This window comes from Rhipicephalus microplus, chromosome X (genome assembly GCF_043290135.1).
Source record: "Rhipicephalus microplus isolate Deutch F79 chromosome X, USDA_Rmic, whole genome shotgun sequence".
Lineage (NCBI taxonomy): Eukaryota > Metazoa > Arthropoda > Arachnida > Ixodida > Ixodidae > Rhipicephalus > Rhipicephalus microplus.
The window spans coordinates 49409932-49416755 of record NC_134710.1 but is presented as its reverse complement, the minus strand read 5'-3'; the positions used below and the strand labels follow the sequence as shown (position 1 = coordinate 49416755).

General features: G+C 44.1%; 1 long non-coding RNA gene across 1 annotated transcript; it reads right to left on the bottom strand.

Annotated features, from left to right (window-relative positions):
• Nucleotides 1-2844: 2844 nt before the first annotated feature.
• Nucleotides 2845-5303, bottom strand: LOC142776836 (uncharacterized). Its single transcript, XR_012887831.1, has 3 exons — nucleotides 5230-5303; nucleotides 4368-4463; nucleotides 2845-4123 (listed from the first exon to the last, which is right to left on the bottom strand). It is a non-coding gene; the product is annotated as an uncharacterized LOC142776836 (long non-coding RNA).
• Nucleotides 5304-6824: the final 1521 nt, after the last annotated feature.

Below are 6824 nucleotides of genomic sequence, written 5' to 3'. Positions count from 1 at the left end.
TAATTGGTTCAATTCTAGAGTTTATACAAAGGGGTAAAACGTGATTTAAAATATGTGATCAGCCAGCCGTATCATTTTACGCCTTCGAGCATGCTGCGAGGTCTTATGTACCGTGATCTAAACAGCAATTTCATGTTTCGGTAAAAAGAACAGTGTCCATTTTTTTTGCAGTTTCATTCATAAGCTCTGTGATATTTCACGGCAGCTCTTTGAACACGAATCAGTTCTCGAAGCTGACCACGTTTTCACTTGTAGATCAAAACAACATTAAGAGGAAGTGACAATGGCTGTGGGCCCATTCTACAAACGTAATCTATAAGCAAGGAACTCTGTGAGATGGAGTCGTGGATGGCACGCTCGTTGACAGAAATCTTTTTCGTAGGAGGCACCAGCTTGATTACAACTGTGGGCCGGGCACGCAGGTGTGGGCGACCATTAATTCGTGCACTGCATGCCATGGGAAAATTTAGGAGGGGAAGTACGGGCTTGGTGTGCCACCCCCTGGTTACGCCACTGGTGGATGGAAACCTGTGTGGCCGGGTACACACATGGGGACGGATGCCCGGGCAGAAGGATGGTGGTGGCGCAGACTGCTGTAAAAGTGACTGTGGCGACAAAATAAGCTTTATCAAAGATTAGAGCGGCGCATGTATGATGTAAGAAAGAAGGTTTCATCGAACACGCTGGCCGAACATGCAGAAGCAACTGGCCACGAAATAGACCAGAATAGGGTAAAAATAACGAAAACGAAAGAAACTGGGCTTCCGGGCTATACCTTGACTCTCTGATAATTCAGAGTCCCGTTTTAAAATATACATAATCCACCATTTTGCACATTCATTTTTCACTGTGAGCGAGGCTCCCGTGCCCAAACGGAAACGCTCTGCTTTTATGTGATCATTCATCGACTGCGCTCATTTTAACCCATGGGCTCGAAATACCAACCACCACAACAAAGAAAGAGAAAGGCGACAGTGGCACTGCCAGCGGCCGCGTACGTAAAGCACTGTGGCGTGCCGCTGGTCATGTTTACTGCAACTATCCATATTGTGTAGTCTGCAGAAGTCCGCACAAATGAAATCAGAGCAATACAACGACACTGAAAAATGAAAACAAAATGAAGTCGTCGTTAAAAACAATGCATCCAACCACCATCTTTCCTTTGCCAGAGCGAGGTGAGATCATGTGATCCAACCCTTTACGTCACAGCGGTCGCAGCACTCGCGCCTCAGGTGGTGGGCGTCGCGACCAATGTGGCATTGCGTTTATTGTCTAATAATACTCATTTCTGAAGTTCGACCTTCCAAATCAAGATGTCGTCAGGAGGCACGTTGTAGGGGAGGGCCCTGGAAATCTTGCATGTTGTTATGCCTGCGAGTCCGCAGCAAACGTCCGTGCCTCGGAAAAAGGAAATCTGTGTCAAGGCCAGCACGCGGGCCCGCCTGACGCGAACAGCTCAACGGTTGACGCCGGCGCCTTTCTGGCGCGCACGTGCAGTGAGTCACCTCAGCCCGCGAGCCCGTCGAGTAAACAACCGGCGTCTTCCTGTCTGGGCGTCTGACGCAATGCCTGGCGACGTCACTCGTCCTTGGGTGCAGCCACCTGCAGCGCAGCCTCTCCAGATTCGATGAGAAAGAACGACGCGGCCCGGTGGCGACCCCCCCATTGGAGGAGTCTGACCTCACGACCAGCGGCACTTCTGGTTGGACTTTTGGGTTGGACCCGGTGCATATAAAAGAAGCCCTGCGGCGCGTCGCGAGCAGCAGACCTGTTGGAGAGCAGACATGTGTGTCGCAGTTGAGCTGTGTGATAGAGAGTTGAGCTATGTGTTAGCAGACCCATTTGAGAGCAGACCTATGTGTTAGAGAGAAGAGCTCGGCTCTTCGCGTCTCTGTCGGCCCCAGTGTCGAATTTGTAACGCCTCTATATATATGCTGTGCATAAACCTTGTTTAACTCACCGTCGTCTAGTCCGCTCGTCTATCAGCTCTGCGCAGAAGCAGTCGCGAGCTGAGAAACCTACGCTACCAAACGGCTGGTGACCTTCCCGGCGGAGTTCGAAGCAGTGGCGCCTTCGGGACAGTGTTGGCGTCGCCGTCTTTCGAAACAGTGGTTGCAGCGGTGAGATTTCGAAGCGCTCTTTGTAACGTCGTCGGAGGCGCGCTTCGCAACAATGTTCAGAATTCTGCAAAGTGCACTGATGTACATGGGAGGTATCGGTAATTTTCTCTGTGTATGTACTATGCATACACCCACGAACATGCCTAAAAGATTCCTCCCTTGCTGAGGCTGCCTAAAAGATTAAAATAAAATATATATAAATAAATATCAGAAATCAATATCAATAAATATCATAAATCTGCCCTTGCTGAGGCAGATTTCTGGTTATGCCGCTTTTAACATGTAGTTAGAATGTAAGTACGCAATCCACCAGCATTTTGTCTCCGCAGAAATGCCGCTGCCCTGTCCGGGATCATGCATTGGTTCTGTTTCTGTCACTGCCGTAACATGTTTCTTTGTGTAATAATTCACCATGTGTAATCTTGCTTCCTTACCCTCAGTGGTCACATTCCGAAGATGTCATAAAAAGTATTTATTTAGTTGGACAGGCACACAACCTAGCTCTGTAGTGCCCAAATACAGCATCCTTCACACTGGAGTGCCAGGAAATTTAGTGACAATAAGGTGCATCTATTTTAGTTACTCTCACATGCACATGTTATCCTAGTAGAGTAGAGCAGCCTGGCTGAGCATCGTGTCCCACAAGCAAATTAATACCAAAATGTCATAAAAGTGCCACCAATATTTGTTGCCTTTCATTATTTGGCATTTATTTCTCATTCAGTTACATTATTTGATTATGTACAGTGTGTTTAAATGTATAGTGCACTTAAGAGACACTTGCGTCCTTTTTTTTTCACCACGAATGTTTAGCGATGCATTGTGTAAAAGTGTCACTACTTGTTTTGACATAGAGAAAGTTTGCCACTGCAAATGGTATTTTTTATGAAATGGTCAATGTAAAACACTACTTGAATTTTTCTGACCTCGTGTAAGTCGGCTCTTCAATTGGGTCAGTTGCTTTTGCAGTCACACTGTAACCCATTTACTTCTGCTTAAGGCCTGAAAGTTCAAGCCAGCAATATTCAATAATATTACTAAAATTTCATTCCAAAACTGAACATTCTTCATTGCATTGTTTCTCTAGTTTGTATTGTGAACCATCGTGTGATATGCATCTTGTAATGTTTTACTGTGCTACTTGTAGCCAAACATAAGATTTGAATAAGTACGCGGAAGAAGAACACAAGAATGGCAAAAACCATCACCAAACTGAAGAGAAAATAAAAAATGTTCAGTGTCTTGGAACACCAAAAAGTCACTCCCGAGAACTTTTGCAAGCATAATATGAATGTAAACTTGGCAAAAATACTTGCTGGTTTTCTTGAGGTACACATTTTCATTCTTAAGCACATCTATTTTTGCCTGAATTTTTGAAGGCTAATTGAACACTTTACCTCTGAAATCCTCGGCGGACAGCAAACGCAAGTTGCTAGCCGATCTGGAGATGCGCCATTGCAGGAGTGCTCCTTCGAAATCAGGAGGCCCGTGTCTTTTACAAAGAGATTTGAATGCGACCAAATGGCAGCATACACCCCTTTTGCTGTCTTTTCCTAGAAAAATCCTCCTTGACATTGCAGAAGTCTGAACGTTCTGCTCTTTCATTATAGACTTCAAAAGAGGCCGCTCATCTTGAGGCCCCATTTTTGTCCTTAACTTGTGCACCCTCGTGTGAATAGAATACGCGATGGAGGCTGTCGCCATCTTTTTATACAGCATTCAGAGCGTTGAATATGCTTGTTTTGTTGTTACGGAAGTGATTTTTTCAATGTTTGAGTCGTTAAATATATGCTCAAGATAACTGTACAGCTCTTCGACTGAGCTGGCTCCAGCTTCCTGTGTTTGAGCTACTGCTTCAGTGAGTGTTGGTGGTCGTTGCTCTTCCACAATCTCATTAATCTTCTCTTGAGTAGTTTCTGCAGATACTGGAGGCCTGCTTGTTTCCTCTGACTTATCTTGCCCCGAAGCTACGGGAGACAATCTTGATGCACCAGCATTGTTTCCTGCAAACAAAAAGAGTCACCATGACATCTTTGAGAACGTTTCTTGTTCGAAAAATGTCAAATAAATAAAATGAAATGTTTACCCTTATTTTTTATCTCATTTCTTATTCACTATACACACATTATAATTAAGCAAAAGCCTTGGAAAAAAGTGGTTGCTTAAAGCGTGGGTAATTCGAATGATGACGCAATATACTTCGTCAACACCACAAACATTTAAGAGCTTCATCGTATGCATCCTTACTGCCTTCCCTGTGACGCAGTGCTGATCACACATGAGACAATCCATGAAGCAGCCTCTCCAGGATGCTTCGTAGGGAATGGTGACTTCTTTCTATTGCTGAAAAAAAGATATGCTTAGCTTCAGTTTACAAGGATATTGCTTTAAAATTACGTGTTGTTTCTGAGGCTTTTATGTGGCATGATGTTAATACATGTCAGGTTTATTGGTTACAGTTTACATGTAGTGTGATGAAATAAATGGCAGACTAATATTCATTCTATTCTTTTTTTAATAAGTGATAACAGCTGATTAGTGATTAATCGAATGCGAACTGCAGCTATTACAACTTTCTTACCCAACACTGCGGTTGTGGTCCTTCCTTTCTAGGCAACAATTCATGATTAAATAAGTCACCTCTTTAGAGCTGGGCGATTCTGCAATGAACCTTGGTTTGTACTTTTTTCTTGCATTTGTCACTTGTTCTTTACCCCGCATTGCTGAGGCATATCAGTTGAAGAAAGAACTTCAAACGTTTCTGCGGCATGAATGTGCAGCAGTAGTGCTATCACTTGTGCTGTCTATGTGGAGATAATAAAGAAAACACTACTAGACTAAACAAGTTACTACGAATATTGTTCTGAACGAATGCGAAGGCTTCAATGACCCTTGATTGAAAACATTTCACTGGTGCTAGTTTACCCTTACCCTGCTTCGCAAGAGCATGATGCTGCTGTAACTAGTCTTTCTTTCATTGTTATTTCCAGCTTATGGGGTCCCTTGTTTAGGGTTGATGCCTAAAGAATTAGCCCAGCCAGTTTCACTTCTTTTTTAGGTAGTTGTACACTACAAGCGACAACATGGCCAGCCTCAAACACTGACTCACCTTCTTGAAGCAGACGTGAAGTGCCGTATTGCTTGTAAATAAAGCTGTAAATTCTCGACACTGGCACTTTCCCTGAAACAAGAAATGAACCCGTTTATAATTAGACGTTGGTAAACCACACCTTGCAGCATGTTAGTGCATTGAAATGCACGAGGTATCACAGCCGGCTGGCACACAGTACACTTGCTGTCACAAACGAGCCTTTTTAGGACCATTTTTCGACCATCGCGATTGGCCACTTATTGTCGAGAATTTTCATCTCCATGTGGCTCGTTGGTAATAGAAAACGCACCGTTTGACAACCGAAGAAGTTTCGAGCAACAGAAGCAAGAGATAAATGTAAAGACTGAAGGACCGATAAACTTCTGCTCGCGTAAAATGTTACCTGGCTTCAACTCCGAATGAAGCGTGCACGTGAGTGTACGTGGCTTTCGCGTGTTTGCATCCATTATTATGAAAATATTTTAGCTGCACGCTGCTGCAAGCATGTTGGCCTGCTCTCTACAAAACGGAGAAATCGCATGTGGCATACTTTGTTAAGTAACACGATTGTAAAACACGATCGTAACATGAACGTAAATTTGCGCTTGCCATTTTTTTTGTCGCATCAACCACGGCAGATACACACCGACAGTGAATGAAGTTTCACGCTAAACTTGTTTCTTGCAGCAAGAATGTTTATTGGCCACGAGCACACGCTGGCACGCGCATATTTAATGCTTAGTTTTGATATGGTAAAAAAAAAGTTGTTTACCTTTTAAAACAGCCGCGTGCTCGGTCTCCGTGGATTTCACGAGGGTAGCCATAGCAGATGACGTCGTGATCCAGGGTGTATAGTCCAGCTTATTATTTTGAGAAGAAGTCGCTTTGCATCGTATAAAGTCGGTGGAGAAGCCCAAGCACTTTTCTAGCAATTTTTGTCGAAGTGCAGTTGTGTAAGAATTGAGAAAAAAAAAAGACACAAAAGCAGCTTGCGGGCAGCTGCATGCTGAGCGCAGAGTGACCTGGCGGAGAAATCTAACCCAGTACGTCACATGGACGCCTCCGCATGACGGTGCCGCGGTATGTTATCGCGCCGAATATCCACTCAAAGTAAAAAAGAAAAAAAATGGGAGGGGGGAAAACTTCTCACCGAAAACTGCAAACACGTGCAGCACGAGGGTTGGCATATATAAAGTGGAAAGTTGCAGAAGAAATTGGGCAACCACGAGTTCAATACTTAGCACACACCGGAAAAAACAGGACACACGGCCATTTTCGAAGCAAACACACATGGCCGGGAATGAGTTGTACACGCAACCTCTTGCCGAATAAAGCACCACTGCGCAAGGTACCGCCAGGCCTTCACGAAGGGCTTCATTCAAGAAAATGCCGTAACATTACAGCATTCGTTGAGAGCTCACTCCAACCGTAAAATCTTATCTGTCCAACTGGTATACTTTAGTTGCACAAAGTGAGGTGTCCTTTTTGTATAATGATATGCCATCGAATAATTCTGCCTGCATAACAAATCACAGAAAGTAGACATGCACCCGACAAATAATTATTCAGTTTGTGAATGGTCACATATGCCCATAAGTTCGCGAGACACTCCA